The 24,461-nt window shown below is 41.2% G+C and overlaps 1 protein-coding gene across 1 annotated transcript in view; it reads right to left on the bottom strand.

Moving 5' to 3' along the window:
* The window catches only part of brinp2 (bone morphogenetic protein/retinoic acid inducible neural-specific 2), a 125,311-nt gene extending 119,966 nt beyond the window's left edge, over positions 1-5,345 (bottom strand). Inside the window, exon 1 of the mRNA XM_057056563.1 lies at positions 4,768-5,345. The gene's annotated coding sequence lies outside the window, so the exon portion shown is untranslated. The remainder of the gene's footprint in view (positions 1-4,767) is intronic.
* Between the last annotated feature and the right edge of the window lie 19,116 nt (positions 5,346-24,461).

Raw genomic sequence — 24,461 nt, 5'->3', positions numbered from 1 at the left:
CCGCGTGGGACTGAACTCACCAACCCACAGCTTTAGAGCACTGAGGCAAAAATGATATTGCACTTCCATCGGTCAATAATCAATTAGACTGGGACACGGTTACACAGCACGAAAACGCCTTCCTGCTCCAAGACACCGCTTAAATACACCCCCTCCCCAACACACACACACACACACACACATATACGCTGAATATCAAATGAAGCAATAATTGTTGATTGCTGGTTGCTGTTGGTCAACGGGTGACCCCCCATCCTACATGGGTCACATACAGCCGGTCATTAAAAAAAAATAAATAGCACCAAATCAAAACTTCAACCAGCTGTTCTCAAAGTGAACCTTCACGCAGGTAAAATTACAGCTGTTGGGATTAGCTGCCATGTAATTGTGTTTGCTACAGCTGATTGATCACAGAGGGAAACTTTGAGTCACTACAGTGGAAAAATTAATTAACATGCCCCTGTGTGATTTTAGATAGGACGGACTGCATTCATTAATCCCCCACCACCACCCCCACCTCCTTTGTAAGCTGTGAGATTCCGTGTGAGACCACTGCTGATGTTTTTTTTTTTTTTAAATGTTTCACAGTTGATTGCAGTTGCAGCCTTTTGCATTAAATTACACCCAATTAGTGAAAAAGGCATTAATTGAGGGGGGGCAGGTGCAGTTTCAGAATGACTGCATCTTCCCAGTTTATCAGATTTAACTAGCAGTTAATTAGGAGTTCATTTCACATATATAAAGCACAGTATGAAAAAGGGAATATAAAAAATTCTGTTCACTAACTGGCTTCAGATAGGTTGATTATATATTCGCTCATCGTAAGGAGATATACACACATAAATATGAGACACATATATACAGTATCTTCAGCGACACTTTTTTTTTAATCACATATGATGAATTGGGAAGCTGAGTGGGAGCACCACTTCCTAACCTCCTCACCTGACAACATCCAACCAGACATGAAGGGGGGAGCTTCCACTCTTCATTGGAATCTAAATATTCACTAAATTAATAACAATCAATAAACCAATTTACCAACATTTCATTGAAGTGATGTTTCCAACTGTTAGAGCACATTAAAGGAGCAATAAGAGGTAGGTAGAAGAAATTAAAAAAATGTAACTATGCCATGGCCGCCTATATGATGGCCGCCTCCCTCCTCTCGGAGCCCGTGGCCTTCCCAGCAAATGGGCCTATTTTGGGGTCAAAATGGTGGAGAGCTGAACCAACCGTTTACCTGAAGATGGCCAGGATCTGTCATTGCCTCAAAGAAATAACAGCAGTTGTTGAAGACATTGTCGGATCAAGAAAATGTTCCACAAAATGGTGGTGTGGTGTTCGCACTTTGCAGATCTTCCTTTACAGCTGAGACAAAGGGACCAGAAGGGACCGTAGAGAATTTCAGGTTCCTTAACCTAACTGGAAAGCACTCATTTTTAAAAGATAGCTCGCAGTGCCAGGACATGAGACGGGTCACAAATCTGAAAGGCCTCCATTATGAATCAGTGGTTGAAGAGGCTGTATTTTCAAACCGCACGTGTCCTTGCAGTTGAAAGGGTACAGCTTTGTGGCATTGTCAGTCACTGAAGAGCGTACACACCAAGTGCATGCATTTACATTTATATACACACATTTAGCTAATACACTTGTCCCTTTTCTTATTGACAGCAAGAGCAACAGTGGCTCTGGTTTTGCAGGAGCACTTCACGAGCAGCGCACAGACGTCGGCACGGAGTATGAAAAATTGTCCTTGGAAAAAGGACAGGACAAACTATTAGAAACACAGCACCAGGGGTTTGATGGGTTTTCTTTTCTTTTACTTTTCATACACAAAAGTGTGAGAACTAAGCCCAAGCAGGATGTATATGTTCACTAATACATGTATGGTCTGTCTACGGCATATAGGGGAGACATGCCATGACAGTCCTGCTGCTCAGACCCAGAGAATTTTGCACCTTTGAAATAAACTATAGAGACATAATCATGAGGTGATGAGCCCGGAACAAAAGATCTAATTCTTAATTGTACTTTTACAATTTTAAATTGCATTAATGTTTTGGAAGGCTTTCAAAATTTATTTAATTGGTGTGGAATTTTAAATGAACTCTTTATATCTGCTGCTGCTGAGGTTCACCTCTTTAAGCAGTGAGATAGAGGGAGCTAGTCCAGACCAGGGAGCACACAGCACTGATGAAATGGATCCCACTGAGCTCTCTGCAAAGAAAAAAAGATCTCTTAAATTTAAAATTTATATCATCTCTTTGCTGATGTGTTGCTGCACACAGAGAACAAATTATAGGTTTCATTCTGTGAACAGCTTTACCAGCCTGGACAGAAAGAATAGGCAGCACCATCATTACCGCATCAGGAATCGAGTAAATGGCGCCCGATGATCTCTGCATAAAGATGGGCGATAATGGACCCCACAGGGTTCAGGACAGGAGTCAAGAAGGTACCCAGTAAAAATAAAAACATGGCATGACATCCATCCATCCATCCATCATCATCCTTCCATTCGTTTTCTCCTTCTTTGGTCTTACATCAGATGTGCCGCACATTTTCTTCCAGGGGCCACAAAGAGCACAATTCATAATAATCCATAAATAATCAAAACTCCAAAGTCCTATTTTTTTTTAAATGTTACGAATAAGAGATAGAGGAATTATACAGTATTTTTTATACCAAAAGAAAGTTGTTTATTTCACTACTCTCATTTTAACAGTGTGCTCCCGGTGGACTAATTAGAAAGTGCAGTTCATGTAATTTTTTAGATTTTGCATTTTTCCCACAGGTCAGATCGGATGCTAAGGTGGGCCAGTTTTGGCCCATGGCCAGTGGTTCTGACACCTCTGCCTTACAGGGCCGCACGGGGCTGGAGCCAAGCCCAGCTCCCTTTGGGCAAGAGGCGGGACCCCGAACGAGCTTTCAGCTCATCACAGGGTCAACATGGAGAACAAGCATTCACACTCACATTCACACCTGAGGTCAATTTAGAGTCAGCAATTCACCCCAAACACATGTCTGTGGTCTGGGGGAGGAAGCCAGTGGACCCGGAGAGACTAAATCAAACATTTAACTGATGAATGAAAATGTGTAAAAGGAGGTCTCCTTTTGGGGGATGTGAATTATAGGGTCAATAATAGTATGTAAATGTAAGTAATCACATTTCAGTGAATCAGTAGAGAAGAATTTCTCACTTTTTTCTTTCTCTGACAGAAAAAAGGACATCATCACCCCAATAATCACAGGGTCAGACCGGGACGTCGCAGGGCACACACACCGGCCACTTGCACACTCACACTGAGAGGAAATTATTTGATTTAAATTGTCACCAGCCAACCATGAGTGCATGTTCCTGGTTTGTCTGAAGGGCCGGGGAACATGGGGCACATTCAAAAGCCCAGGTTGTGACTGAACCCAGAACCATTTAGCCCAACCTGTGCTAACTACCTCCTCACTGCATATATCCACTTTTTGTATACATTTTTTTTTTGTAACTGCACTGTGTCAGTGACTGAACCACTGGCAGAGAATGAAGACATTTGCTTTGTTTTTCTTACAGGCAGGAAATAAAAGACAGGGGTTGCTATACATGGGTGGAAAAGTCAGATATCTGCATTGATTTTTTTTATCTTTCAGTTCCCCCCACTATATATATCTATATATCTATATCCATCTCTCTCTCTCTCTCTCTCTCTCTCTCTCTCTCTCTCTCTCTCTCTCTCTCTCTCTCTCTCTATATATATATATATATATATATATATATATATATATATACTATCTATCTCTATAGATAGATAGATAGATAGATAGATAGATAGATAGATAGATAGATAGATAGATAGATAGATAGATATCTCGAGAGGGAGAGACTTTATTTCAAGTGTCTAAATTGCACAGATTTATTTCCAGTCATGCAGATCTCCACGCCAATTAATAACAAGAGCCCTGTTTGTTATAGGACATAGGGTTTCATTTGGGTTGTATATTTAGATTATAGATCATAATATTTCTCTTATTCTCTGTCTGTCTGTGTCCCTGTCTCACTCTCTCTGTCTCTCTCTCTCTCACACACACACACACACACACACACACACACACACACACACACACAAACGCTGTACATGCGGACTTTTACCACCGGGGACTCTGACAGTGGGTGTTCTGTACAGTATGAATGTAAAGGCGCATGGGTCCATTCTCCGAGACTCCGTGTGCAGCCACATATCGGACCAAACAGTTACTGTTGTGCTCGCACGGTTCAGCGAGTTATGGAGAAATCGCGCGCTGTAAAGAATTATTGTGGGCGATTGAGCGACAATGTCGCACAGAGGCAGAAAGAAGCGCGCAGAGACGGGCAGCGTGCACAAAGGTGCTCAACACACACAGAGAAAGAGATAGGAAGAGAGGAAGAGAGAGAGATCAGTGCGCAAATAGTGTTCATAACTAAGTGAAAATATGTGAACAGTTCCACAGGCGCCCGCGCACGCATACTGCTTGAAATAACATAAAATGTTCTTAACACCCAATTTCCTCACATGTACATTGAACTTGCGTGCTGTCACACGTACACACACACACACACACACACACAGGCTGCAGTCGTCTGTGGTGCTGAGGCAGCAGGCTGCTTCAGTCACTTCTCCATCCTCACCTTCTGCACATCCACCGCGGAGCCCGCATCTCAACACAGCCTGCTGTCTCTCCACACCACAGGGGCGCCTGGCACCCATCTCAGCGCACACGCAGACGCACACTCACCCAGGGCGTGAACGCGGATCCTCCCCGTGTGCTTCTTCTGCGTATCCGCGTATCCAGTTAAAAAAATAAAATAAAAACGGGGGAAGAGACGATGATAAACTGGAAGGCAGTCAAACGCCACCGACTTTTCTTCCTTCCTCTCTTTCCCTGCGTGGCTCACTCCCCCGCTCTTCCTCTCTTCCAGAATTAAAGCTGGAATAATCCTGGCATTGTCCCGTTCGTCGATAAAGAAGTGACGAAAACAACCAAGACAGATTTACACTCGCTACTGACTACAGATGCTCCGTGTTCAAACAGTCTAGTGGAACAGACCCCGGCGTGGATAGAGTTGCCAAAAGTTTGCTCTTGAAGTAATCCTCTATTTTCAGCAGGATAGTAACGCACCTGCGGACGGAACCGAAGCGCGCAGGTGTCCGTCAAGCGACCCTCCACCCCCGAGCCTGTGCGCGCTTTTATTTCCCAGTCTGCCGACTCTCTGAGCGGCACAGTCATGCAGTTTCAAAACCCAGCATGTCTCTGGGAGTCGCTCTGGATGGCGCGTTTCTTCACCAGCTCCTCTCGCTCTCTCTCCACTTTCTCCTCTCCTTTTCTCTCCATCCTTGCAATGTGAAGCCACGCCCCACCGGATGGTAATTGGCTGAGGGCTGCAGAAAAAGAGAGGGGCGGAGGTGAAGCTGCAATGATGCCAACAGAGAGAGACGTGTGTGTGTGTGTGTGTGTGTGTGTGTGTGTGTGTGTGCGTGTGTGTGTGTGTGTGTGCGTGTGCGTGTGTGTGCCCTAAGTTTTAGACTCATTCATACCGACTTCAGCTCTCCTGGCGTCGTTTTTATGAGTTACTTATTTGATTTGAAAGTAATTATAATTAGTACGTCACACCTCCTGATTCTGATGAATTGTATTATTCTTTAGAATTCTGACTGAAAAATAATTAAAGAAACATGCTTAATGATTTACAGTAATCATTAAACCAATCCAGAGTTTCATTTACTAACATTTGGAGATTTGTACTGCTTTGATACTGAAAATATAAAGAACCTGAAAATGACAAAGTGGTTGGAAGATGATGGCGATGGAGGTGTACTGTATGCTAAAGATCCGATCCAATGCTAGCTGTGAAATAAACGTACTGCATCCATAATGGGAGCAAATTAGGTCGGCAGGCCTCATACTGAAGCGGTGCAACAACACGTTAGTGGCAGGAGGAAGTACAAAAAAAAAGCTCTGACAGCTCCTGGGAGAGGTTGTGATTGATGGCAATGCTTCAGGGAGCGTTTCAATATGAACTTGGTTAACTCAGAGCCACACAAAGCATTCATCACATGCTGCCACGCAGGATTGAGATGCTCAACTGCAAGCTAGGCAGCGTTTTTTTTTTTTTTTAGATAGGCACCTGGGGAACATCTTCACAAGCCCAGCGACTTCCTATTTGCAGCTATTTTTAAGGTGTAACTCAACTGATCTCAAATGTTGCCACAAATCAAAGCGGCAGCGCCCCAACTGCAACGTTTACAGCATCAACTTTGACAGGTCAAATGCTGTGCGCTATGCTATCTGAAATTAGGATGCGGCTATGATAAATGTAAAAAAAATAATTCTAGTATTGGATATAATCTTTAAATTTATTCACAGGTTCAACAGTTTTAAAATAATAAAAAAAAATGCATCTGCAATTATTGATATTTAAACAATCATTTTTTTAAGTTTATAGATTTTATACAATTCGTTTCTTTTGGTCAATTCTTGGGTGTAGATGTATTTTGGTTTGGTTTCTAACACCTTTCTATGTCACTTTATTAATTTTGAATGAATAAAGGATTTTTTTATTTTCTCTATATATAAAAACAATAAAAATGGAAAAATGCCATTCATATATCAAGAAGAAAAATGAAAGTATTTATACACATCTGAAAAAGGAGGAAAACACAATTTTATGGTTTATATCATCCTATTTCAGAGGGTGGAGAACTTCACTGTGATTAAAGAGAAAGCACTAGACCAGTTTAGGTCAGATGTATCAGACAGTTTGTTCACATTAATAATACTTCCTCTTGTAGTGGGGTAAGTCTTGGAGTTCCACAAGGTTCTGTACTTGGACAAATCCTTTTAACGTTGCATGCTCCCGTTAGGAAATGTTATGTAGTGTCCATTTATTTGTTCCTTCTATCCTGAACAATTGTAATTTTTTGCTATTAGGATGTCAGAAGATTCTTTGAGAAGCCCCCAATTGGTCCAAAATGCTACAGCTAGAGGTCTGACAAGAATAGGCAATCATCTCAATACAGCTCTGCTCTGCTGGTATAATTCATGGCTTTCAGAATCTTTAAAAGGAAAATGAGTGGCTGGATCCCCTGCTGTTGAACTCTGTCAAAGTGCAAGAGGCTGAAGTGATTACACCAGAATTATTACATCCAGAAATATATATCCAGTACTCATCAGGCCCGATTTGCCAGGAACATCTATAAAATAATTCCAAACATTATCTCTCTAAGTAGCTCCTTGTGGGGATACAATAATTAATTTCACCCACGGTGCAAACATTCCAGATCTAGATCCAGCACACCACTGATGTTGGACTTTCAGGTCCACAATGGCCAATTTCATCCAAACACATCCATCAGCCAAACTGCAGTAATGATGTTTGATCATTTGGTTCCTGATTATTTTGAGTAATGTTGGCTTTATTTATGAACAAGATGTCCTTTCTATATCACTTTTGGATAACTGCATGTCATTCCATATTATTTTTTATTTTTATTATTTTTATTATTATTATTATTTGGCATTAATATGCTATTAAATCGGACTCACTCATGTTATATGTCATAAGTATGAATTATATCACAGGAGAACAGGATGCCTGCAGTAGCACTCTCAGGTCATACAGCTTCAGAGGGTCAATGGCATCTGAGATACCCTTTACAAAAGCATACAGCTTAACAGGCTTATTTGAAGTGTTTATTTGTTTTGCCACATTTATGTTCATTAAGGGAAAATCATTAAGTAATTTTCTGGTGAGAGAACCCCCAAAGCTCCAATTGGCAAAATGACCCAGTAAAAGTGGGGGGAAATCTCGGATGTGCACTTTGGTAACGCAGCACTTTGGCATAGTTAACGCATTCTGCAGCAAAATGAGTTTTAAAGTTTGCTTTTTCAGACAGGAGGTTTTGTCCCTTGGCCATTTTCTGCTTCTTTCAGCCTTTCAGTATTTCTCCTTGTTTTCCCTAATTTATTACTTCATTTGAAATCAGTTCACCTTGATTGTGCACTCTTTAATAGCTCCTCGTGTACAAATTGAATGTGAGTTTATTCAATCTTTTTCATCATACCACTGACATCAGCCCTCCCCAAACAGATGGCGACTTAAAGCTCAGATGTCAGAACCATATAATGGAAAGGAGAGCGAGGATGACAGCAGCTCACACAAAACCACAGGATATGTGTTTTTGTTTCTTTCTGCTTTCAGAAAGACAACACCCACTCAGTTGTCCAGCTTAATCTCCCTTCTTGATGATTAATCTCTTTTGTCCATTGTATGACTGGTTATAAAATGGATGACAGTAGTGACATTTTTCTGATCTTCAATACAACCGCCAGTAAAGGCCCTCCACATGTCCTCATTTGGTGGAAAGCGTACACACTCATGCTGCATTAGCTCACAGCTTCAACTTCAATTCAATTTAAAAAGCAGTTTTCAATTCTATACCTTTGTAAAATGCCAAAATGTGATACATAATGTTGATCAACAGATGATACAAAAGGAAGTTTTGGTGCAACTATTAGAGTTAATGTAAAAATCTGAGAAAGAATTAAATATACAAAGTGAGGCTTTGCTTTGCCTTATGGATAATTGCTATGAGGGCCTAGCTTCAACATGAAATGTGACAGAGCAGGAGAGCATGTAGACCAGAACCATAACACCAAATTGATGTTAATAAACTGAACTGGCCCAGCTTTCACACAGTTTAAGTTCAGCTTTCACACACATCAAGGTCTTTAGAAAAAAATTACATGGGGTAAAATGTCCACATATACATTTTTTTGAACCTTTCGACAGACCAAATATTTTGGGCTGATCAAACTGCGTGAAATTATTCCCTTTTTGTTTAGTGGAGGTCCTCACAAAGTATCATTATAAACTATTAAAGCAAGCAGCAGAAATGAGCTTCCTCCGTAGGGTGGCTGGGCTCTCCCTTAGAGATAGGGTGAGAAGCTCTGCCATCCGAGAGGAGCTCAGAGTAGAGCCGCTGCTCCTCTGTGTTGAGAGGAGCCAGATGAGGTGGCTTGGGAATCTAGTCAGGATGCATATCCCTCCGGTAGGAGGCCCCCGGGAAGACCCAGGATACGTTGGAGAGACTATGTCTCTCGATTGGTCTAGGAACGCCTGGGGATCGCCCCGGATGAGCTGGAAGAAGTAGCTGGGGAGAGGGACGTCTGAGCCTCTCTGCTTAGGCTGCTGCCCCCGCGACCCGACCCTGGATAAGCAGCGGAAGATGGATGGATGGACTATTAAAGGATAGTAATAAAGTATATGTGAATACAGATAGACATATTTACTGTTGTAACAGCAGGCGATTGTCTCAGTTATTGAATCCAAAGAAATATGAGTCAGTATGTACTGGAGAATACTCACGTGGTGTGACACCTCCGTACTGATTGTGAATCACTCACTGAGAGACCTTCCTCCCTGCATTCATGAACAATATAAATATCTCCCTGAACAGAGCTCCTCCGATGGCATAAATCACTTGCTGAAAGAAATACTTCCTCTCATTCCAACAAAAACATTTCACTTCGCAGGTGTACCTTAGCAAAGGGACAGAAAGGGAAATTTAGACTACAGGTTGTTTATTTGTTCTCTTTTTAATGATTCTAAGCCCAACATGAAATGTCATGTTGGCATAGAAAGTTGTCCTCAGATATGAGGTCCTAACACCGTAACCAAGAACCTCAGGAGGTAATAGTGGAGGGTGTAGACACATTGCCCGATTCCCGCACATGGCTACAAATTAAACTTGACAATAAGCCTATAATAAGCTACCGGTTTTAACTTTTTATTACTTCTCCTTTTTGGCTTTCAGCCATAAACAGACTATACCCGTCATCCATATTTTGTCAAATTTCTTTGTCTAACTGAGGTTACAGTTGCGACAAGGTCCCAGAGATGATTTTAGCAACTCCATTTCTGTGGGCGCAACATTGATGTAGTGCTCTGAGCAGACACAGATTGTGGTAAATGAGCCGTTTGGTGGTTCCTGGGATACAAAAACAACTTTTACACAGGAGATACAAATCTCAACACTATGGAGGGATTCGTCCAAAGATCCAGGAGAGGAAAAAGCACAAGGGTTCAATATCTAGCTCACCAACAACTCAACTCATAAGGAAATGTGACGGGTGCGATTAGGACCCAAAAGCAGCACTCTGGAAAACTGGACCGTGGTAATGACCTTTATTAGCACACGGGCAAACAGGAACTCAGGCAGACAAGGAAGCACAGGAAACAGTCCGTTTTTGAGGCCCAGGGCCCACACAAAGTCAGTGGGTTTCAGGCTCGGGGATTGGGTCGAGCAGAGTTGGAGTGCGGAACCGAGGGGGGAGGACGTGAATCCTTGGAACCGTACAGTCCTGTTTACAGTGGGCAGGAGTGACAGAACGGGGCTTACAGGAGATGAGGCCGACGATGTAGCTGAGCAGTTAGTGCAGTTTGGGGGTGAACAGCAGCAAAGTCAGGACCAGGCGAGTGGGCAGGAACCAGAAACGCTGAGGCAGAAGTCGTGGTCAGGGGCAGAAAGCAGGTAGGTTTTCCAGGGAACAGGTGAGGCAGGCAAAATGAAGACAGGCAGGGTTGGTAACAGGTAACGCTGGGAAGTCTCGCATCAAAACAGAAGAACAATCTGGCAATGACTGAGAGTGCAGAGGAGGCTTATAAACCGGGCTGATTGGGAATCGGCTGCAGCTGTGCTTGCAGGTGAGTGGAGTTGAGCTGACAGGGTGGGAGTGGCTGGCAGGTAGAGTGGAAAATTACCGGGACAGGAGGGAACTGGGGGAATGAGGCTGTGACAGGAAATCTCTTTGTCAGCCTTTCTAAATAAGAAATAATTTGCTGGCCTCATTGGTTTGAATGAGGTGATTTCACACACAAGTCATGAGTATGAATGATTCTTAAGGAAGACAAATTTAAAACCATATGACAAGACGGCAAGTATAGGTATTCTTGTACCTCTTAGTTGTAATTAGTCTAAATGTTAATAAGTTTAAAATCTGTTAAAGGAGAATGGTTCTGCTTCTAACGCTAATAGAAATAGTTAACTGTATATTTCTTTGCAGGCGGTAATACACGTTAAGGGTCCTGAGTGACCAAGTAATTTGTGCAGTCACTTAGCTCCTATGAGTCATTAGCTTCTGTAAGGCAGTTAACATCTAACAGAACAGATGTTAGTAGTTCTGCTTTCCTCCTCTGGTTGTCTATAAGGTATATATTTTTTTGTCTTGATGTAATGGAGCTGACCAAACACTAGTTTGGCATTCGGTGTAATTGGTAGAAATGACTTAAGGCTTCTTCTGTCTTTTCCCCCGAACAGTTCAACTGTCCACACCACTAATGTTTCATGAGTTCTTACTGGGAGAGGGAACTACAGGGTGTTTCACTAATTTGGATTAGTGACTACGGGGAATTGCATCACACACTGATCTGACAGAGAGAGGCTAAAACATTGTGACGGCAAATGTACAGAAATAGCAGAAGGTGGCTCCAGGTCAGATTAACAAGTTACATCTCTTTTCAGTCTTAATCAGTTTTTACTTCACGAAAAGTCAGGCGCTGAGAGGTTGTAACGACTGTACTTACAGCCATCCCTATTAAATCTCCTTAAATGTTGCATTATTAGCCCTTTGCCATCACCTCTGTCCTCTCGGAGTGTACACACAATAAGAATGGGACTTCACCACAGTGAAGGATCTGTAAAATCACTGAGTCCACGTCTTCTCTAATTACACCACAAATACAACCTGATAGCACACTTGTAAGGCAGCAGAAAAGAGCACTCTGTTCAACCATTTCATTTCTGTTTTTGAAATTGAGGTCTTTGAATTTTCTGGAAACATGAAAGATGGTTTGATTAAACTTGGAGGAGCTTGGAGTTTATAGTTATAACTAAGTGTATTCAATGTAGCTAAAAAATTATCAGTCTAAAAATGATTAGATATTATCTATCTTTAAATTGTCATTTGTCCCAATTCTGGTTGTGGGGGACAGCAGCGCCAGTCAAGTATTCCAAATGTCCCTTTCACTAACTTTGTCTGGAGGACACCCAGCCCAGTGCAGCGATAATTTCTCCACCTGGTCCTCAGTCTGCTTCATGGCCTCCTCCTAGCCTTATCTGTAAGCTTGTTCTTTCAGTCATGGGCCATTGCTAATATTATGGGTGAGAGTAGGAAGGAAGAGCAACCGTTAGATCAAAAGATTTGCTTTTTGCCCAGCTCCCTTTTATCCCTTTAATATTGTGGCAACCTGAACTTAATACCACATCTGCTGCTCTGATTCTCTGGTCACTTAGGGTAAGGACCCATCATTCTGGAGTAGGCGGTGGGGTTTACAAGTAAAACAGAACCATGGCCTCTGTTTTAGAGGTCCTGGGCTGGTGATTTGTTGGAATCAAACAAGCACTGAAGAGTCTGACATACATGCAAACTGAATGGTTCTAAGAAGTGGCACCCTCAGCAAGTACCACAGGAGCACCTTCCCACAATCCAGAGTATTCAATGACATGACCCATAGAACTCAAATTGGAGTGTCAAAAGATTTGTCCAGCAAAACAAAACAGCTTTTGCAAAAACCCGAGTATCTGCATCAATCATGTCTGTCTGTGCACTTGGTACCTGTAGAAGAAAGTTCCTATAGCTATCTGCTTTCACTGGTAATAAAGTAACCAATGAAAAGCGTGTCAAAATTTTGTTAAAATTAAAGTGCACTTCACTCATAACACCACAATGATGCTAATTATTGCAGAAGGGGGGAAATGCTGCAGAGGCTGAGCGGAAATGAGTAAGTAAAAATAGAAAAAAATGATAATGACAGATAACATGGAAGGTGGAAAATGATTCACAAAAATTTGGGTGTATAGACCCGCATGATAACAACTCAAATCCCTGACCCCCTTACTTGTTACCTGACAGTCTCTCGGTTGCACAGTGTTGCCCAGGATAAGCTGTAATGGCTTAACAGCTTCAATACTTGAACATCAATTTTCCTTGTGTGAAAAACAGTTCAATCTTTCAAAGTCTTCTTCAACATCATTTCTTCGAAACTCCTTTTTCAGCATTATTTCTTTTTCAAGTTGTAAGGTATTTTTCTGTGTGTTTCCCTCCTTGGGTTGACGGTTGTTGGCGGACACATCCTCAGATGCAGAGAAAGCTAGACTCTGATGTTACCGGGAATCTTTTAAAGTGTTCCTTCCACTGTTCTATTATCAGCACTGAGCATGAGGGTTTCTGGTTGGATTTGTGGGCCAAAAATATTGCAAAGTGGGATGTTAGTAGGAGTGGTGCTGGGACATTTTAGGGGCACTATTGAGATGCCTTGAGCAAGGTGCTGAACTTCTACATGCTCTATCCCTGTCCAAGGATACTTACATGCTCCATATCGTTCCCTTGATGGTTGTATGTACACATTTTCAATGTATATCAATGTATGATTATCATTATATTGGTAAAGGCCTATACTTATCCATCCAAATCATTGGATTCAGGCATTTCAATTGCATCCATGGCCACAAGTGTGTAAAATAAAGCACCAAGGCATGCAGACTGGCTCTCCAAACACTTGTGAAAGAATAAATCAGTCTCAGAAGCTCAGTGAATTCCATCCTGATAGGATTGAAAACTTATTGCTACTAAATATTCCAGAGTCAACTGTTAGTGGTATTATAAGTGAATGGGAATAATAGTAAGCCAGCCATTAAGTGGTGGGTCACGTAAAATCAGAGTGCAGGGTCAGCGTATGCCAAAAGTGTTTGCCAACCTTCATGTGGCCTTTAGCTTAGGTGCAGGAGAAAGTCTGGAGAGATTCATGGAATGAGTTTCCATGAAGTGATCAGCTGCAGCCAAGCCTTACCTCACTAAGTGCATTGGACGCAGTGGTGTAAAGCAGACTGCCACTGGACTGCAGAGCAGTGGAGATGTGTTCTCTGAAGTAATGAACCACACCTCTCTGTTTGGCAATCCCATGTATTTGTCTGGGTTTATGAACTGCCAGGGGTAACATTTGGTGGAGTGAGAATTATGGTGTGAGGTTGTTTTTCAAGAGTTGTGTATGGCCCCTTAGATCCAGTGAAAGGAACTCTTATTATTTCAGCATACCAAAGCATTTTGGACAATTTCAAGTTCCCAACTTTGTGAAGACAGTTTAGGGATGGCTCCTTCCTGTTCCAACATGACTACATACCCATGCATAAATACAAGCCTGAATATAATCTTGATCTTAACACAATAGATGAAATGAATTACAGCGGAGGTTGTGAGCCAGACCTTCTTGTCCAACATCAGCATCCGAACCAAAATAATGCTCGTCTGTAAAACCCTATGGATTGGGAATGGGATGTCAATTAAATTCATATATAGGTTAATCCAAAAGAGAAAATACTTTGGCAATTTAGTGTATTGTAGGATTTCTTGAACCCTTTTTTTCTCCCACTCCCATTGGAGACTCTAACAGGAGCACAGGAACAACCTCTCTAACACAATTGCTTGATGGTACATGGAGAAGTAGAGGAGGGTACAGGTCTTCTTGAATCCAAAGGCCAATATTTAAATGAACCCATATGTTTAAAAAAAAACTGTCTTTGTGATGATTTGATTTCCATTACTGTATTTGAAGTGTAATAATGTTTCTGTCCTGATTAATTGACTACACTCATCTGTGCTGTTTGCATATTAGGGTTCAATATCATTCAGTAATGACATGGACTTGTCCCAAATTCCAAGTCAATATTTGTAGCTCTATGTGTTCCTTTGATATTAGTACATTAACTAAGAGTTTTTAGAACAAATGTGAAATTTGCAAAATGATTATTTTTCCCAATCACATCCACAAAAGTAACTGACAGGTTATAGCACAATAAAAATGATAAATCCACTGCATCAGACACAAACTGACACATTACCATAGTAATAGCCGTACCTTTACACCCCAGGACAGGTCGTCTTTACCAAAAGATCCTGAAATACTGCAGGACTCTGGAGTAATGGAGGTGATTATATTTTTATTAATCCAAATGAGTCAGTATAACGGGCATAAATACAGCCTTTCTCTTCTCATTGTCATTTTCAGCTGTTTCTTCTTTAATTTTAGCTTGTTGTTAAATGAATCAGCGAGCCAACAACGAAAGATTATTAATTTAAATCAATTCTGCTGCCAAGTTTTCTGTGACTGTGCATTAAAGTGTTCTCACTTTTTCTCTTTCTCCGCAACAAAACCCCGGTTGCCTCAATGTCACAGCAGCAAAGCAAAGACAATTAAGGTGTATAAATATGTAAATACGGCATTGACAGCTCACCAGGAAGAACGGCATAATGACATTTTCTGCCCTCGTTTGGCTAATCCCCAAGACACCTCCAAATTAGAAACCTTAATGACAACCAATAATGCACAGATGGTCAAACTCTGGGAGCGCGCTGGACCTTCTGATACTGCCCCGGCTCCTTGTGGCCAATCTCTTCATGCCAGCACACAGACATGTGGGGCAGCACGGGCATACTGAGAAGCAGAGCCTGCATAATACAGAATACATGCAGCGGGCAAACACACACACACACACACATATGCACATCACCTCACCAGATGCCACCCCGCACCCATGGGGGTGATCATGGGCGTAAGTAGAAGGTCAGGTCTTGGCAGATCATCTACAACCAGGCTAGGCTCTGCTCCAGTGTGCCTTTACCATATGTGTGTTTTTGTGTAACGCTATTGTTTTGGTGTCTCGAGTAATATGTCTGCAGGGGTTTTGTGGCAGATGCTGACCACTGCTTCAACAAAGTGGATATACAGCCCCCCCCCATCTCCCCACAGTCAGACCACAGGGAGGCAATGACACCAGTGTTTGCACAGAGATGTTTTGGAAACACTGAGAGAGAGATCAAGAGCAGAGACAGGGAGCCGTTTGATTTGGATGCTTTCCTACTGTAATTAGTTCAACTACTCTTTCTCCCTCTATCACATCAGAAAATGTCTCATCAAGAGAGTCAGCCTAAATCCTATCCCAAACCATAAAAGTCAAATACAGTAACAGCGATTAAAGAATTTTCGACAATCATTTTAGGAGTAGAAACAGAGTAAAAGCTTCTACCAGTGCCACACCTGAAAGTCACTAGCAAGTTCAAAGCAAAGATTCCCCAGCCTACCCCACCCCACTTAGTCTGAAATTCCTCATAATAAATAGAGGGGGAAGGGAAGGGATACACTTTTTTTCTGAAAAAGGGAACACTAGGATTGCTCTTTCTTTGTTTTCCTCTTCACCAGGTTTTCAGGAGAACCCCCCCCCCCCGCCGCCACACACACACACATACATAAACACAGATTATATTTTGTAGCATTTGTCAATCAAAGTTTCCATTCAATCATTTCTGAGAGCTTTGTTTTTTAAATGCCCATGCTTTGAAGAACAATTCCAGCCAAATTCTACCCAGAGCTATATTTTTCTTTAAGGTCTGCTTTCGCTTTACAGTAAAAGAATACATATGAAGTTGTTTTTGTTTTTTTTTCCAAATTGCTGCTGTTCCGGAGTTGGTCTTTCTGTCCCAGCATCGCCACAGCAGTGTCTAAATATTCCAATTATATATTCAGTATGTATTGAGAAAACTCTTGTGAAAGCAATTTGTTATTCCTTTAGTGATATAACAATAGAAAACGAAGGGCTCCAGACTATCTGCAAACATACTAAGCATGTCAGCATGGCTCGCATGAGACTGAATTAAAGCTATTTGTATAAACATGTCTGCTTTCTTGAAGTGAAAAAAACCCTCTCTCTGTGTGTGTGAATACCTATCTGATGTTGACAGAAACAAAAATGCTGCCACTTTTTGTGGGATCTAAAGGGAGTAAAAACTGCACAGCAATCTTTTTCCTTCCATGATGAGTGTGTGTATATGTATGTATGTGTGTTGTGTAACGGTTGAAGAATAAAACAAATTTCACCAAAATAATCCAAATGGATAATTACAGTTTCTGTTCACATATGGTGGATATCATTTGTATTCCTCACTTTTACTTTTGCAACTATTGCAAATTATTTTAGAGATTCATTAACACATTTAAAGCTAGTGACTTTGATTCGCTATTGTTAACATTTTCACTCAAATTTGTACAATGATGGATATGCACACTTAAACAAAGGAAACACATATGAGTCTGTAATTTACTGCACCACAATCTGAACAGTCTCTGCATTCTTAAAGTAGAATTAAGCGCACAGAGCACAAATTATAACCAAACAACTGGCTAAAATAATCTGATCATCCATGATGAATTAAAGAGGCAATGCTAAATAACTTACCTCAAGGGTAATTACAGTCACATCTGTCACGCAGTGGCCATGAAATGCACAGAACATGAGGTAACATCCTGAGCTACAGGATAATTGTCCTGATAGTGGATTTCCTTGCAGGACTTTGCTCGTATGCCCAAGAGTAATTGTAAGCATAGCTGGTAGATTTAGTGAGCTTTTCCCACTCAAGCCTCGGGCGCTCAATCACCCATTCGCGCTCCCCCATGTTCAAAAGCCTCATAAAGTATTGTGATGTAATATAAGTCTGGGCAAAAATGCCTCGTTTTACATAGAGAGATATATAGATAAACTCTTTATGACCTTAAAAATGATCCATCTGCGCCATTTGTTTTAAATGTATTGACCACCTTGCTCGTAAAATGATTTGGATCATTTTTGTTCATTAGCAAAAAGCACAAGGCATTATTCCAAGAGCAAAGGAGTGCCTGCAAAGACAGGCGTGTTGATGGATGACTGACATCTCTCTGTGTGCCCTTGGACTCCACATTTTACTCTGTCAGTGGCCAAAGCAAATACAATACAAACCTAATTGGTATGTCAGATCAAAGCGTTCTGACAAATACTCATTAGAGGAGAGCTGGATTAGCACCAGTATGTTCCCAGTCGGGGGTTCTGAGGTTGGAAATCAAATTAGTGGTCTGTGGAGTCATGCTGTGTCCAACCAGCACCTCTTTTCATCCGTCTCTTTGTTTTTGATCCCCCTTAAAATATCCGTGTTCGAATAAAAAAAATAGATTTAGAGTTCATAATTTTTACATGACATCAAATTGGTGCTGTTTAGATGAAAGAGCGAAAATATTCTAATTTGAGATGTACAGTTATTGACTAAAGCTGTAAAAGCTTGAATGGAGTCACACAGGTGCTTCACGTAGAATCTTATTGTGGTATACCAAACTATAAATAAGCTATTCATGACTTCTTTTGTAATTAAGGCAGATGGTTGAGGGCTGACAGACCATCTTTATTAAAGCGGTGCAGATACAAGTGAGGCCTCTTGAGACCTGCTATTATTATTTTGTTGTTGGTTTATCTTATTCCAGTTGTGCCGTTTCCAGGCAAAGCAAATAAACAAATAAATAAAATAAAAAAACCTGAAGCTATTTTCTCCAGCTCATTCTCGGAGCAACCAGCGCTCTCCCGTAATCCCTCTGTTGTCTTCCTGGTGCTGTACATAAGAACATGCTGGCACTGCACCCTCCTGTGATGCATCAATTCTTGTAATATATCCACATTGCATGTGTAGGTGCTGGGAGGTGTTTTGTAATGGCATGAAGCCTGAACAGCATGGCTGCCAAAAAAGACTACAGTTTAACCCCCGACAGCCACCAACTTGCCTAGTCTATAACCATTCCCATGGCAACCAAAGAACGAGTGTGAATCTCCAGCCCTCTCCTAGTAAAACTATTTCTAAGCATAGCTACATTTTCCTTATCAGTGTTTTGGGAATGTTGCAGACGCAACTTTAAAAAGAAAAAAAAAAACATTACCCTTAGGAGGTTATGTGACAGTCGGCGTCTCTTTTTTAGCACAAACACTGGAAGTGTTAACAGAAATTAATGAAATTTCCGTGAAATGATAATGGACTAAGGAACAGATGATCACATTTTAGTGATGCTCCGGATTCCGGAGGAACCATGATCCTTCAAATATCAAATCCAAGGGCTTTGATCATAAAGCAACCTCCTATGTTATGTAATCAAAGTACATACATACATACTATGGGTATTTCGCAATATGTGGGGGAATGAGCATCTTGTAATAATATTCTCATAGCTGTTATCACATTTGTGAGGCAGATAATACAACTAAAAACACATGAATAAACACGATTCAGCCATTGTCTATGCATGTGAAGAATGTTTTTCTTGAAGAATCAGTGTTGCTCATTTATTTTCATTCTGGTACCCAGAAAAACCAGTGACCACATATCAACATTTTTTATCATAGACAAAGTGTTGATGCTTATTCACAGTCTTTCACTGTCGACTTTAATATAACCTCCTCTGTCAGTGTTATTTGTTGTAAAATCTTTTTAAAAGAGAAATAATATTGACTTTTAAGATCATAATACCACATCTTTCAATATCAACATAATATTCTGCTGTAATGGGTCACATACTGATCAGATCATAACATACACATATCTAAGGTCTTTGGCCTGAGCCTTCTTGCAATCTTCCCCTTTTTTTCAGTCTGCTGATTATGCGTAGTGACATTAAAGGTACTTGACTTGGGACAAGGCTCAGTTTTCCAGTCACCTCAAAATGTTAGTCTGGGCATGTGGTAAGAAAAAGTATTTCTTCTTGAAGTTTCTGAATGTCATCCCTCATGTGTTGCCCTTCTGCTGGACAGAACAGGTATTAGTTATATACACTCACCGGCTACTGTATTCGGTACACCCTGCTAGGCTGGACCCCCATTTGCCTTCATAACATCCTTGATTGTTCATTGCGTACTTCTCAGTTATGTGACATGGTGCATTATCCTGTTGGAAGTAGCCATCAGTAGATGGGTCCACTGTGGTTATAAAGGGGTGGACATGGTCAGCAACAATACTCGGGTAGGCTGGGGCGTTTCCATGATGCTCTATTGGTATTAAGGGCCCAAAGTGTCCCTAAAAAATATCCCCCTCACACCACTAGACCACCACCATCACGAAGGTGGGATGGATCCATGCTTATTTTAACTCTGACCTGACCATCTGAAACATCACAGCTCAAATTGCGACCAGGCAACATGTTTTCAGTCTTCTATTTTCCAATTTTGGTGAAACTGTTCAAATTTTAGCCTCACTTTCCTGTACTTAACTGCCAGGAGTGGCACTCTTGTCTTCTACTGCTGAAGCCATCTTCTACAAGGTTTGATGTGTTGTGTGTTAATAGATGGTATTCTGCATCCATTGGTTGAGTGTTACTAAGTTACTGTTGCCTTTGTATCATCTCTTTTTCACACCAATGCCTGTAAACCCTAAAGATGGGTTTGTGTGAAAATTCCAGTAGTCTGAAATACTCAAACCATCCTCTCTGGTACCAACAACCAGGCCACATTCAAAGTCACTTAAAACCCCTTTCTTCCTCTTTCTGATGCTGGATTTGAAGTTCAGCATGTTGACCAAATCTACATGTCTGAATGTCATGAGTTAAGACCATGCGATTGGCTGATCACATATTTGTGTTAATAATAATTGAACATTTGTTCCTATGGTGGCCAGTGAGTTATGTGTACACATATATGTATGCATTCACTCACACACACACCTCCAGCATTCTATACACTCTCACTTCCTCATTCTTTCTCTTTTTGAAAGACTCCTAAACCTTTGTTGGCATGAAATGCAATACAATTTTATGTAAGAATGATGGTTCAGGTTGGGACAAAAATGTCAACCGAAGGCTGGAGTCAGTGGGTCAGTCTCAGAGGAGAATGCTGAGAAGGTTCCAACCCGCTGGAGCAGGATACTTTGATTTGAATATGGACCAGTATTAACCTTTTGTCATAAATTCAATGTAATTCTCTTCATGCAAAAAGTACTTTGCAGTTAACCTAATCTTGATGCGGTGTCATTTATTTTAAAGTGCACTGACACCATACTCAGATTCTTAAGCATTATAAAAACCAAATGGAATTGTGTCGCGTTCCACATGCTAATATGCACTTGATATTTTGATTTGATCTCAATTAAACTGATAATCATGATGTTGACCTGGGAACTGATTCTTACACTTGTGCTAACTCATCTCTGTAGTTGGTAAAAAAAATGAAAATGAATATGTTCTTTCCTCACATGTAGTTCAACAGTTTATCTGCTTATTCTTGTCAGTTCCTGGAGTGATAAATAAATTATATGTTTTTATGTTTGAAATCAAGGCATGTTATTAAAGGTTGAAGTAATCAACTGGTTTCCTGTCCTTTGTACACCTTCTTCAGTTGGCACTTCTGCTATTTTGTCCTGATTGTTCCTCCCCTAATCAGGACAAACATTCATAATGTTGAGATTATCATAATTGCTTGAAATTTCTTCAGAAATGACTAAGATGTTTGCAAAATAAAACATGTGACTTCAACAGAGGCAGACAATATTCTTTAAATTAGCCACAATTAACCTATGCTGTACCTCGTTCAGGGTCAATGGGAGGGTGCTGGAGCCTATTCCAGCTGTAGGCTGAAGGCAGGGTGCACCTTTAGGATGAGTCTTAGTTCATATGTGGAAATAAGTGAGCATTTTTAGCCTTTTGACATGGTTCAGGGGTACGTTGGCAATGCTCTGAAGGTGTTCATGGAACCTCCCCCTTCTACCAGAACACCTGCCATGTTTTGTCCACACCGGGGTTTGAACCGGGAATCCTCCGGTCCTCAGCACTGTCCCCTATAGCTGCCACCAAAAAGAATTCTGCTTCATGTAGGTGTGAAAGAATTCTCTTTTTTGAACAAATTGTGCATTGGTTTAGAAAAACGCTGGCTGCAGTCACCAGTTGGCTCTGTCATCTTTCCCCAATAATATGATGGACACACTAAAGAATGCAAAAGCAGGCTGAAACAATAAATGAATACAAACACAAAAATAATGTGTTTCCTGCATTGGAAAAGTCCTCCAGACTCAATCTGGCACAACGCCGGTCCTTGTTAGGCCGATACAGAGTGTCAGACGGACAGATTTCCTCTGCTGGAGATGCAGGCCTTTGTTCCATGCGAGAGCAGCTCCACTGGTTGTGTTTTACAAAAGTGCGACGCGCAGCAATACTTCATCTACAGTGTCACATTCAAACCTAATTTTGAAAGATCTGCTGACTCAAGGCTAATTTCTACATCACAAAGCTCTGCTTCTGTCTACTGTCAGGAAGAAAATGCAGACACGCCCGCCTGGGCCTTTTTCAGGCTTCTTTTGTCTGTTTTTAAAACGGTGCCACTCTAAGGTCCATTGCCCCTTTTCTATTGTTAAAATAACTCTGAACTGGTAGAGAGAAAGACACTGCTGTGGGACAATACCCACCACGAAGCCATCAATCTTCCTGACTCCACTTGTTTTTCATCTGCTAAAACACTGAGACAGCAGCACTGTGAACCAGTGATCCACTAAGGCAAAACGCTTGCAAGCGAGAACTCCAGTCTTTTATCGCATACTAGATTTTCTAGCTTTCTAAACTGTCAGGGAACTAACAAAGACACCGGTCCACCCAGAACACAGGTGACTTTAACGTGGCTGAAACATTGTCTTTACAGACTCAAAGCTTTTGTTTTGATGTTGTTAACATCCGAACTGGATTGGAGAATTTATGGGCTGGATTTTAAGAGCAACAGGGGCAGTGGACCTGAAGCAGAGGGGAAACGGGTCAGGCACTGCCTTTGTGTCAGTGGGCGACAGGAGGACTCGCGTTTCAATCCTTGACGGGAAATGTGACGTCATATCACCCGTCCTTAGCACTGTGCATTAATGCATTCAAGTGACCAGGATGTGGTCTCCGTTTACTCTAATTAAACACCTTGAAGGACTCTTCTTGTCACCCTGAAAGAACATGACACGCATAGATTATATTTAATTTAGGATTGATTTGACTATTTAAATTGATTTTTAAACATTTCATTGCTATACCTATAACAAGTCTGCTGATGTGTGTCAGAACTTGTATACATAATGGACCCATACCTTTGCAGGATGGGTGTGTAGGAAAATAAAGAAGAATCTACACAATGTAGAAGAATCAAGACTTGGACACAAACGTTGTGTTTTTTGAATAGGAGCCAAAGAAGACTCGAGTTAATTTAGAATTTGCACCATTTGAGAAATTGATCCCTGGCATGTAAAGGACTGTGCAGTATGTGCCATCTCTGTTTTTCATAATAAAGACAGCGCTGAGATGTTCCTTCAGATTATTGTGAGGCAAAAGCGCAGATGATTGCAGGGGATTATGGGAAAACTGGAGTAAGCTTGGAGTAAAATGCGCATTGTTATAAATCCAACGATAAGCTTCAAATTTAGCTTTCAGTGATGGAAGTAAAGGAAGGATTTTTTTTTGAGTTGCTGTTTTAAAATCTGATTTCATTCCACTTTAATATCGTGCTAAACATCCTGGGAGGCAAACTATTCAAAAAGGCTCCATTTAATATCAGCAAGCCACAGTATACTTATCAACATTTCAATATGAGCCCTTGATAAGGATGAACAACAGTTCTGATCCAGCACTAGGTCTAACCTCTGTTAAAGAGGTGAGACTGGATGATTTGAACCAGATGTTCGAGGGATCCAGCAGCAGGATGACAAAGGGTCTTTTTTCAGCTGTAATCCACTTTACAGCCCATGCAGGGGCCGAGGGGAGGCTGAGCTGAGGAGATGAATCTGCTCTCTCCTCATCACAGAAGCGTCTACACAGTGGGGCAAAGCTTTGCTTGTCTGGTAATGGGAAGAGTTTCGAGATGAGACAAAGCGGTCCTTCTCTTCATCAGGCCCTCGGTCTACCCTCCCCGACGCTTCTGCACCTGCTAGTCACAGTGGCTGATGTATGTGCTCTCTCCTCTTCCCCTTCGCTGCCTCTTTCTTAACTCTCACTGACGCTCTTTCTTCAGCTTCTACCCTCTTTCAGCCTCCTTTTGATTAACAACAGAAGGCCAGAACTAGCATGAGGGAATCTATCGCAGGTCCACCTCTCCTTCACAAGCCCCCCTGCTTGCACACAGCCCTACATTCCTTCCTTCACCTTCTGTTAACCAGATTTTTTCTTTTCTTGCACAGGTCAACACTAATGAATGTATGTAATTTGGTTTTAGTATGTCACAGTAGACATTTATCCATATTTACATTAGGGAAACTTAACAACTAAGCTTAAAGTGCAACCACTCAAAGGTGAACATTTCTGCAATTCAAACATTCACACTCACACTGACACACTGGTAAACTCCAATAATAAAAAAAGATAAACTCACTTGCTCATAAGGAATTCTGCACATCCACACAACAAAGATGCTGGTGCTTACCAATATTAGATTTTTCATATGACAGGATAAAAGCAAAAACCCATCAGCAAAGACCACCCTTGAACCATATAAAAAAAATCAAATAAAATCCATTTCATGCCCAGTCCATGTGTGAGTTGGCTTCAGATGATCGTTAACAAGTTTCTCCACATTTTTTAAGGC

The sequence above is a fragment of the Takifugu flavidus genome, chromosome 15 (genome assembly GCF_003711565.1).
Source record: "Takifugu flavidus isolate HTHZ2018 chromosome 15, ASM371156v2, whole genome shotgun sequence".
In the NCBI taxonomy this organism is placed as follows: Eukaryota; Metazoa; Chordata; class Actinopteri; order Tetraodontiformes; family Tetraodontidae; genus Takifugu; species Takifugu flavidus.
The sequence above is the reverse complement of the archived record's forward strand: the minus strand, read 5'-3'. Positions and strand labels throughout refer to the sequence as shown.